The following is a 10,963-nucleotide window of genomic DNA, read 5'->3' as shown; positions in this document are numbered from 1 at the left end:
TTTGGAATCATCTCTATAAGAGTAACTTCCCTCTCATGTTTGGGAAGCCATCGAGGTAAATTTTTCATATTTGGGTGTGAGCATGCTTATAAATTTGTTGTGTGCGTGGCTTCACTAGAAATACTCCTACACTAAATAAAATATCTCAATTCTCAAGTAAGGTAGGATGGTAGATCAATAAAATTCAATAAATGTTGCATGTTGTTATTGGCTTGGCATAAAGTATAGTGTAACAACATTTTTTTGTTTTCCTGAGTAACCAGGGAATATCAATAGTTGACAAAGCGGCTTCAGGGAGATCTCTTTTCTTATAACATTTCTATTGATAATCGTTGGGTATTTGCACAAGTGAAATTTGGAGGCAATTTACAACTAACAAACACCCCAAAGGCAATCACAGACCTTGCTAGGAACAACATTTTCATGTTATGGCCTTCAAGCAGTTCAAAAGTATGTTGTGATTCAAATTCTCCTACACATGCTGAGATCTAGAATTCATATTTGTAAGTATCAGATCTATAAAACTAAGGTAACTTAAGGTAAAGGTTTTTCTAATATTTCTAATTTGTTAAAGATGAAGGAAGTTTATCATAAAAAAACATCTTAATCTTGTTATTACCTATCATGCCCTATCTACCAAGGCATAAAAAATATGTAGATGCAGCTACGACAACAAACATCATATTCTCATAAAGGATCCTTGTAGTTTTACCCATCCTATGTTAGAAACCCATTGTTACCCACTACTAATTCCATTCCTCACCTGGCTTCAAAGTAATAGGCGTTTCTATTGATGCACCATCAATATACAACATATGCTTCTATTGCTCATCCCCAAAATCACTATGGATTTAGATTTTTTATCCTCTAGGATTCCACGCAACTAAATCAACTAATGAAAGTAAATGGCTTGTTATTTGTATTTCTAATGTGATATATCAAAGTAAGATCACCGCCATGAGCTATTGCAACTCTAAGTTGCAATTCAAAATTGTGGGGCCAATATTTTTTGCAAGGAAGGAGCAACTACTAGGACGACCTGCCCGCTAAGAGTTTTATACAAATAGATGAAGTTCCAGATTTAACACATGCAAATGGAGATTGAAATAAATATCAAATAGTTGATATGAACTATGCAAAATGTGAATGTGTGTCTAAAAGGCTTGTGTGTATTGTCGCTAGCATAGCTCATAAATTAAATATTAATGTTGATTCATCATTAGATGATGTGCATCATTGCTCAAGGAAGGTTTTCAAAATATGCTATAAGCCTCGAAAAGAAATAAATTGGAGAGACTATGTCTAATATTGGGGGAAGGTTAAATTACCCACCTCTACCTCAAAAACTTGTGCAAGATATAACAACATTGAAAAATGACAAGGAAATCTAGGAAACCTACTTGAGAGCAAACGAACTTTAGCTTCCATACCACACACATTATTTTATGGAGAATATTTATTGATTGGCTCAAACAAATTATGTGAAAGCACATGAGGATGTTCTTAATGCTAGAGTGTGTGCAACAGGAGTTGCATAAATACAATTCAATCTGCTTGGTGACAATGGGATAAATAGTGAATGTTATACATTTTATGGTGTTGGTGGCCAAAGAAATGAAAGAAAAAATGGATTCATAAGTTTGAAGGGGTCACCACTATAATTTTTTTATGTTACTATTACTGATTACAATCAAATACTATTTGAGGATGAAACCAAGAACTAGATGATGGAAACAAAGGAAATTTTTAAATGGGTTTTATAGTATGCATGGTTCGATAAGACATTTTTCTTTCTTTTCCTGAAACAAATTTGATATTTTTGAAATGAAGGTTATAAAGGTACCTCTAAATGTTTTTGAATAGTCTTCATTTCATATTTTTGAAATGAAGGTTCTAAAGGTACCTCTAAATGTTTTTGAATAGTCCGAAGACTACAAGACCTTGACCTCTGGAAAACAACATATTAAACACATGCATGAATTTTCCAAGAAGAAAGTTGAGGAGCTATACTTCAAAAATACACATGTTGACTGTGTCGATAGAGTATTCAAAATATGGCATGACCACTGCATTATTTTGATATGGTTCAAGTTGACCTTTCCATGTGAATTATTGTGGAATACGTGGACTGAGAGTAGAAAGAAGTATTGAGTGAAATTAGCCACTAGGTGCATGGTGGAGGGCGTGATAGAGTATTTTCCTTCTTAAAAAAAAAAAAAACTTATAAAATAGATCATTGATCCAGCAGTTTGGAACTTTGTGTGGAGCAATAGAATTATTTCAATGTGTAATATAAGTCCCAGGAATTTGAATCATTGACCAAGGCGTGGTCAATCCATGGGATCTAGAGTGGATACAAAGAGATGTCATTGCTTGAAGTAAATTATCTTTTCGGAAATGCGTTGAGGTAAGTGGATCTTAGCATCATTTTAATAATGTTTTGAGGATTCGATTTCTTAGAAATCAAGATCCGAGGAGAAATTGATTTCAGAAATGCATAGAGGCAGAGTGTGCTTTTGTTGATCAACTTGTTGGTAATGGGTTCAAATCAGTTTTGCAAGAATTGATCTAATGCGTAATTGAAAGATATTGTGTTCAAATTGTTGAATTTGAAAGGGATAATCCCCTATGGAGAGAAATTTAAAAAATTACTAAAAAAACTCAAATGTTATTTAGTGAATTGTATGTATGAAGAGGCATCAACATCATCATAATTTGTGCTTCAGAGATTGTGTACAACAAGACCCGGTGAAGGCGATGTTGTCAATGATGAACCACCATTGGAGAATGGCATCACTGAGTACGATGACATTGTGGAGGTTGCAGGCATGGTGTTTATCCAAACTAATGGGTATATACATGGGACATGAGATATCTTCCATGACTTTAGGACACTCTTTGGTTTTGCTTCCCTCATACCATATTATGTTCTTTTCACCAGGGTATTTTTGCAGCTATGAGAAGAGTATCAAATCACTCAAGAGGCCCCTGACGATTTCTTTGAAGTTGGTTTTCTTTCAAGATGCATCCAGGTACATTCCTTCAGAGGCAGAAAGACAAAAGGCCCTTTGGTGCAAAGCTAATAATTTCCATTTATCTATGAAAAAATACCTATAGATTATGGAACCTTATGTTTTTAATATTCTCTTGAAGGCGCTTGAAAAATAATGACTTGCTCTGAAATGGTTGGAGAAATTAAACATATTGGAGGAGTTCGAGGAATCAAGGAAGTTTATTACATGGCTCCATATTTTGTAATTATCTTTCATGTAAAACCATATTGCTCCAGTGATCTAGAGCTATCAAATTGAGGAAAGAAAATTGGAATCCCTCTTATTTCTTTTGGTGGCTTAAAAATGACCCCACTACTCATAAACAAGAATTCCTCTCCTCGGTCATTCTTCTAAGAAGACACTTGGCCTCCAAACATGTTTACTAGTTTACGAGGTTCCTTCAATAATATTTGGTCTAGCCCATTGTTGTTCTTCACCATATCCATTGTGTCTTCTGATTCGAATGCAAAACTGTCTCAAGATGGAATAAGGACTTGAGGGAGAAACCCATTCTTGGTAAAGTTGCATGATTAGGGTTGTTGGTTTACAAGGAGGTAGCTATAATAGTGCATCTATAACAATAATGTAGTAGAGCATTATTTTTTAGCATTCATATACCTATTCATAATAGGTACAAGAAGGCTATAGCTATGTTTTTCTTCGAAAAAATTATGGCGCAGAAATTGATTTCTCAATATATCCCAAACCATTGAACCTGTTGACCATGAATTTCGAAGCATAAATGCAAAAGGAATGATAAATAAATACAACAAGTTCCAATCAATTCAAGTTGGTAATCTTCAAGAAATTGATCTCAGTCATCTTCAACCATTTTTTTTTTCGAAATGGGTGCACCCATTGCCATTTGATTTTTGGTGAGTAGGAATGAAAGGATGATATCAATGAGCTGACCAAATTTCATGGAAAGCCAAACTGTGTTTTGATAGATAATCATTAGAATTGACTGCAAATTTTATAGTTTATTGCATGGTGTTACAATCCCCCTATGAAGGTAAAAATCTTTACTTGTTATCCCAAAATAAAATATGCTGGGGGATCATTTGTGGAAAATATTATTTGAAGATATCTCTAACTTGCATGGGGCTTTATTCTTAAGAAATCTTGTGAAGCGATTTGGTTGCAGCAGAATGCAGGGTGTGACAGTGGGGAAGAATTTATTATACATTGCTCAAAATAGTAAATAAACTTGGAAATAATGTATTGAGATGACACTTGTTGTCAATATAGTGGTTGTTTCATGAAAAGGTAATAAGAAGTATACCCTACTGTCCAATCCTTACCCATAATAATATTAGAAAATTTGAAGAGCATGCGCTACTTGTAGTAATGGTGTTTTCATTGAGATGACACTTGTCAAATATAGTGGCTATTTCATGAAAAGGTAATAAGTATACCCTATTGTCTAATCATAGTCATAAGAATAGTAGAAAATTTGAAGAGCATGCACTGCTTGGAGTAATAGTGTTTTCGAGGATGAAAGCTATAGGAAATTTGTCCCTTTAGAAGCTATTTGTCCCATGAAATTGGATGGTTAAGGTCAACATTGAATACTTGGAAACTTTGTGAGTGATCATTCAAATTCCTTAGAATTGATTCTAATATCTTTAGAGTTTTTAAGAAAATTTAAATTCTTAAAGCTCTAAACAGGTTGAGTATGATTCGTACCATTTTCTTAACATCTTGATTGGTGCAGCTATGCTCTATTGGAACCACTTAAAATGACTTTAGTCATCAGTGTATCAATTTGCAAAAGAAAAGATTGCAGGCAATAGATTTTATTTTGGGTTTGATCATTTTCCTACTTCAATTGGCATGAGGACATGCCAACCCTAAAGCATGGGGAGATGTTGGATCGCAAAATTATCATATTTTGTATTGTTAGTTGTTTTCATTTTTGCATCCATTTACCATTCCTATTACTAAATTCACCCATACTTATGTGCTTAACAAGCTCGATGAATAAAATGTTATTAATATTCATAATTTCCTTCGTTTTTAATTAATTAGAAAAGGGTTTAGACTAATATTGATGATGACAGATGTTCTTAGTTCAATTCAATTTCAACTCCCAATCTCTGTGATTGGCATATCTACACATTTCCGGGGAAGATTTAAAAATGTGGATTTGTCATTAGGACACTTGACATGGCATAATGTTCATCGTATTGCACCCAAGTCCAACAAGATAGCTTCAAACCCATGGTCAAAACGTGCTCTGTCAAATGCGTTCTAGAATAACTAATTATAATTATCTTCCTATGCAATTTTTGAGTTGATGGAGATGAATTTTGAAAATATGAGACATGTGTTTTATTCAAAAGACACTCTTTTAACAAAATCGCAAGCATTTTTTCAAAATAACAAAGGATTTAGAAGGTATGGTTGTTTTTCGAATCTGGGTTTGCCCAGATTTATAGTTGCAACCCTGTTCTCCAATTTTCTATACATATGAGTGCACCCATACAGCAAAGGAAACCAAATCAACCTATTCGCATCATGTTTATGTTGTGTGAAATCAATTGTAATAAAATCTTGGATTACTTCTGTTAGTGTCAGTGAGTTCAGCCTATCACCAGTGATCAAATATGCTCTTACAAGGTGTTGTTAGGGTGTCAAGTGAAATTTTTGTCATTTTAGTGAATCTTCAAATAAAAATTTGGTCACTGGTTGTTGTGTCTAGGTCAATGTTTCTCTCTTCAATTACTCATGGTATTCATCACTCATCATGGTCATTGTCTTCTTCGAGGTATCATATCTTCATTTAAGTGTCTTAGGTCATGAAATGGTTAAATTCCTCATTTTAGGTCATGGTCTAGGGTTTCACTCCATGTGTCGTCATGATACCATATGTAAAAAAAACATGTCCATCATGTAATTCAGTGGGTAAAGGGAGTTAGCAACTTAGGGAAAGAAAAATAAAGGTAAAGGTAATGTTTTATTTCAAATAAGACAATGTTGCAGTACACTACCTCGTCTCATCATTCCTCATAGGGACATTTTTCTTAAAAATATGTTTCTGACCAAATGGAGAATAATTTTACAAAAGTGAAAGAGGTTTTTGTCAATGATAGGCCAAGGAACAAAAAACTCCTTCATTTTATGCATAGGTATTATGATTTGAAAGAAATTCCCAAACTACACTTGCTATGGGAGAGTTGTTGCACTTCTGGACAACTTGACTTCAAGACAAATTTTCAGGGGTTTGGAGCAGGTGTTGGTAGTGCTTAAGGACTCTATTGTGTAGAAGACATCATAATATTTCCAATGGTACCTTCAGATCGTGATTTGGATTAGTGGAAGGCATCCAAAAGTGCTCTGCAAGTTGGCGCTATGCTTTTGTCAAAGACACCCTGGGTTTTTGGAGTGACCTTGGGAAAATTGATTTTTCTCCCTGATGGAGTGTCCAAATTACATGATTGAGGAGTCCATATTATAGCAGACTTCAAGAGATTTCCAACAAGCTATCAAGTTCTCAATTTGGAGCAGTTTAAGGCCTCCAAAAGTGGTTTGGAAGATGGTGTTGTGCTTAGAGATACTGCGCTGTGCTTGGGAGGCCAACGCAACGCTCAGGAACACTGCTCTATGCTTAGGAAGATTGCACTGTGCTTGGGCCAAAGTACCGCAAATTTGCTTGAAATTCACCCAAATTGAATTTTTAAGCTTGCTCACCTGTTTTCTTGCAATCCTAAGCTCATCCACAAGGTTTCCAAAATGAAATGAGATTACTTCACCAAGCCATCACCAAGACACATCAGCACAACCTATGGAAGTTGGGTCTTCTAGAAAATCAGTTGAAATGCCTACATCACCTAAACCGGAGGTGACCAGGATGTACAAGAGAGGAAAGAGGCTTGTGTTTGCTTCTCATGGTGAGAAAGGGTCCAAGCCTTCTACATCAGCAAAACAGGGACCATCAGTGCAGGATAAGGACATGGTTGAGCATGATTTAGAGATGGTTGACTTGGAGGAAGAGAATGAGAGTTCAAGCATACAACAGATGATCAGAGACAAAGATTATCAGATCAAGGAACTCACAGTCAACATGGAAAGAGCAAGGTTCATCATCTCATTCCTAGAACAGGAAAATAGTCAATTGAAGGCAAAACAATTGATCATGAAGAAAGAGAAAACCAAACTATTGCAGTAGGTCAGCAAGGGAAAATAAGTCATGGAGATAAATGAGCCTAAAGGAACACAAGGGAAATGAAAGAGAAAAATTCCAAGAACTAAAGGGCTTAAGAAGGCATTACAGGAAGAAGAAAAACACATCTTACTGAATGAGGAGCTAGACCTAGAGGATAGAATTGCTTTAAAGGTTAGTCAAGACAAAGAGTACTTGCTAAACAGGGTCAATTACCACTTGTAGAAGCTTCTAGAGAAAGAAAATAGAGTCAATCAGCTGCTAAGGCACATGGCACACCATTATCAGGCTCAGAACATGATTTGTAATGTTAAGGTCAAGTAGCTGGAGAACAAGCTCAAAGAAGCCCAAAAGGACCAAAAAGATGAAGGAAAATTGAAGATGCTTGCTGAAGCATCTATGAGGGCTTAACATGCATCCTTTTACATCTCTTGGCAAATTTTGAGGAATTCTGATCAGTTTTGGTTTTTTGCAAATTTTGAGGCCTAATTCAGAAAATCAGCAGGCGCTACGCTTTTTGCTTAGGCACCCATTTTAAGAAAAATTTACATTTTTGGAAATCCCTTGGCATCCTATAAAACCCCATTTCTTCAGATTTTCCAGAGGATGCCTAAATTTTGAGAAAAGTGGAAAAAAGTGGCTAAAAATTAGCGTTCTAGACCTCTTTTTGACAGGCACTGTGCTCCTAGAGTGACCTTGGGAGAATGGATTTTTGAAGGTCTTTCCATGGGTAATTTTCAAAACTTCAAGGTGTTTTGGAAACTAGACTTCAAAATATAGTTGATCGTTCTCTCAGATATTCTTTTGGACCTCAGGAAGGCACTGCGCTTCTGCAATTTCCTGTGTTTTTAATTGTAAATTTCACTGTGTAAATTTTCTAGCTTTCAGTTTGACTTGGTCAAAGTCAAAAATCTTAATATAATGGAATTTGTTTCGAGGATAGGCAATATAGGCATGAATAAATGTACATGATAGGTTATTTTTTATGTTTATAGGCCTCATTAAGGAAGCAAACTCCTAAACAAACTCTCCAAGAAGTGTTTGAGTTTCACCTTCTCACTCTCACCTGTTGATTGAGAGAATCTTGGAGTCAGTTCCACCACCTAGGAATTAGACTCCTAAAGGTGAGAAAGTGGTCTAAGTGAGTCTATATATATCATTTATCTTTCAGAGAGAAGGGTTGGACTTTTGTGGAGGAGGCTTGCATGTAATGATCTTCTCAACTAATACAGAGACAGTTGCGACTATTTTTAAGGAACTCTAGCCCAGTGAGTTCATTGTGTTTGTTCTTCTTTTTATCTGTTTTCTATTGGTTAAAACATATTTATCCACATGATATGCCGTATTTCTATGGATGCCTTACAGTGAAATAGACAGGATTCTTGATCTCAGGTTCTATTTATAGGGTTTTCATAGTTGTGTTTATGTCTTCTAAAAGTTAATGAACTCATATTTGCTTATGCTCATTAGTCTCTTATAAACTTTCTATTCTATACTACATTGACAATATTACAAGTACACCATGGCCTTCTGTTACCTAGCTCCTTTCTATATTTTCTTCTGCACTCCTAAAGCCTAGACCTAATCACTGGCTCCAAACCCTAGTCCAACAAACCCTAAAATCTAAAATTCACCAACACACAAACAATCATACATATCTAGCCTAAAACTTATTGCTTTAAAGTCATTTCACTGATAAAAAACTTTGAGAGATCCCTCTCTTGCTCAGTAGGGCTAGCTACTGAGCTGAAGTGGTTTGAGGTTACCCTTCTTGATCTCCTCCTCAACCTAGGAAATTATAAGGGACTAACAACTTCTATAACCAAGATCCATTAAACATGAGAAATCAAATATCTTGTAAACTAATTGTTCCTAGACAAAGCTTATTTGAATGAAATAGTTTTGATTCATTCCATTTCTCTTATATTTATATATACAACCATATAACAAAGGACAAGTTTGGTAATAAAAGTGTAAGGAGGATTATTTTAAGAGGGAGTGGAATCCATGCTTGGATATTTGTAATCTCCCATTTTCATATCATAATATTCAACCATTGATATTTTGTCTCTAGATTGAAGTACTCTTTTAGTTTGTAGTTTCTCCATAGCACATGTTAGGATTGGCAGGGACCCCATTCTATGGTGTGCGTTGTGTTCGTTTATTTCTAGTTAGTTAGTCCAACTATGGATTTGATTTCCTTGTTTTAAATTTAGTTATAGTTTATTCTTTCCATTTATAAGTTTTTATTATTATATGTTGATTTATCTATAAGAGTTAATGAATTGAAGATTGAAGGCTAAAAGAAGCTTGATAAGAGATCACATGAACATTTAGGAAAGACTATGCTTGGTGCCAAGAAATAATTTGAGTAACCTTCGTCAATTGATGAAACATTTCTATGGAGCAATTTTATTTATCAAAAGTTCCTTGATAGGTTGGCATAGGATTTGATCCTACATTTCTCGTACTTTCACCTCAAATATTACAAGCCCTGGATTGATGATTCAACACTTAGAAATTATATAATAATTTACCCAACATTTTTTCTAGGTTGGCATAGGCTCTGATCTTGCATTTCCCGTGCTTGCACCTCAAAGCTTACGAGCCACAAATTGATGATTCAATGTCTAAAAATTATACATATAATTTACCTGACATTTTTTCTCATAAGATTTGAGGAAAAAGCATGTGCAATGTAGGATCAGAGCTTATGCCAACCTATCAGGGAAATGTTGATAAATCAAACTTCTCCATAGAAATGTTTCATCAATAGGTGAAGGTTACTCAAACGATTTATTGGCACCAACCATATTCTTTCCAAGAGGTTCACATGATCTCTTATCAAGCTTCTTTGGCCCTTCAATCTTCAATGGATTAGCTCCTATGGATAACTCAACATGTAATAAGAAAAAACTTACAAATAGAAAGCACAATCTATACCTAAATAGTATACAAGGAAATCAAATCCACAACTAGACTAGCTAACTAGAAATAAATGAACACAACACACACCATAGAATGCAGGCCCTGTCAATGCTGGCATGCTCTATGGATAAAGTACAAATTATAAGAGTACTTCAAGCTAGAGATAGAATATCAACAGTTGATTATTATGAGATGAAAATGGGAGATTACAAATATCCAAGCACGGATTCCACTCCCTCTTACAATAATCATGCTTACACCTTTATTACTAAACTTATCCTATATTCTATGGTTGTATATATACAAATAAGAGAAATGGAGTGAATCAAAACTAATTCATTCAAATTAGCAATGTCTAGGCACAATTAGTTTACAAGATATTTTATTTCTCATGTTCAATGGATCTTGGTTGCAGAAGTAACCCAAGTTCTGATTACACTTGATTTCGCACAACATAAAAATGTTGAGAATAGGTTGTTTTGGTTTCCTTTGTTGGTTGGGCACACCCATTTGTCTAGAACATTGGAGAAGAGGACCGCAACTATAAATCTCGGTAGACCTAGATTAGAAAATTTTCCATATCTCACATATCCTTCACTATTTTGGAAAATCTCTCACGATTTAGCTAAATGAGTGTGTCCTACAAAAAAACCCATGTCTTATATTTTTCAATTTCATATCCAATATATTGTAAATTGCATGGGAAGATCATTGTTGTTATTCTTATATGTATTTGACTGAGGACGTTTTGACCATGGGTTCAAGGATGCCCTGTTGGACCTAGGTGTGAATCTAATAAACATTATACCATGTCGAGCAT

General features: G+C 34.9%; 1 pseudogene; it reads left to right on the top strand.

The window, feature by feature from the left end:
- Window positions 1-1,286: 1,286 nt before the first annotated feature.
- Window positions 1,287-2,151, top strand: LOC149179544 (guanine nucleotide-binding protein alpha-1 subunit-like; annotated as a pseudogene).
- Window positions 2,152-10,963: the final 8,812 nt, after the last annotated feature.

This window comes from Pinus tabuliformis, chromosome 3_2 (genome assembly GCF_031772625.1).
Source record: "Pinus tabuliformis cultivar Carrire ecotype Pingquan chromosome 3_2, CPIR1, whole genome shotgun sequence".
NCBI lineage: Eukaryota > Viridiplantae > Streptophyta > Pinopsida > Pinales > Pinaceae > Pinus > Pinus tabuliformis.
This window is presented reverse-complemented; position numbering and strand designations above follow the sequence as displayed.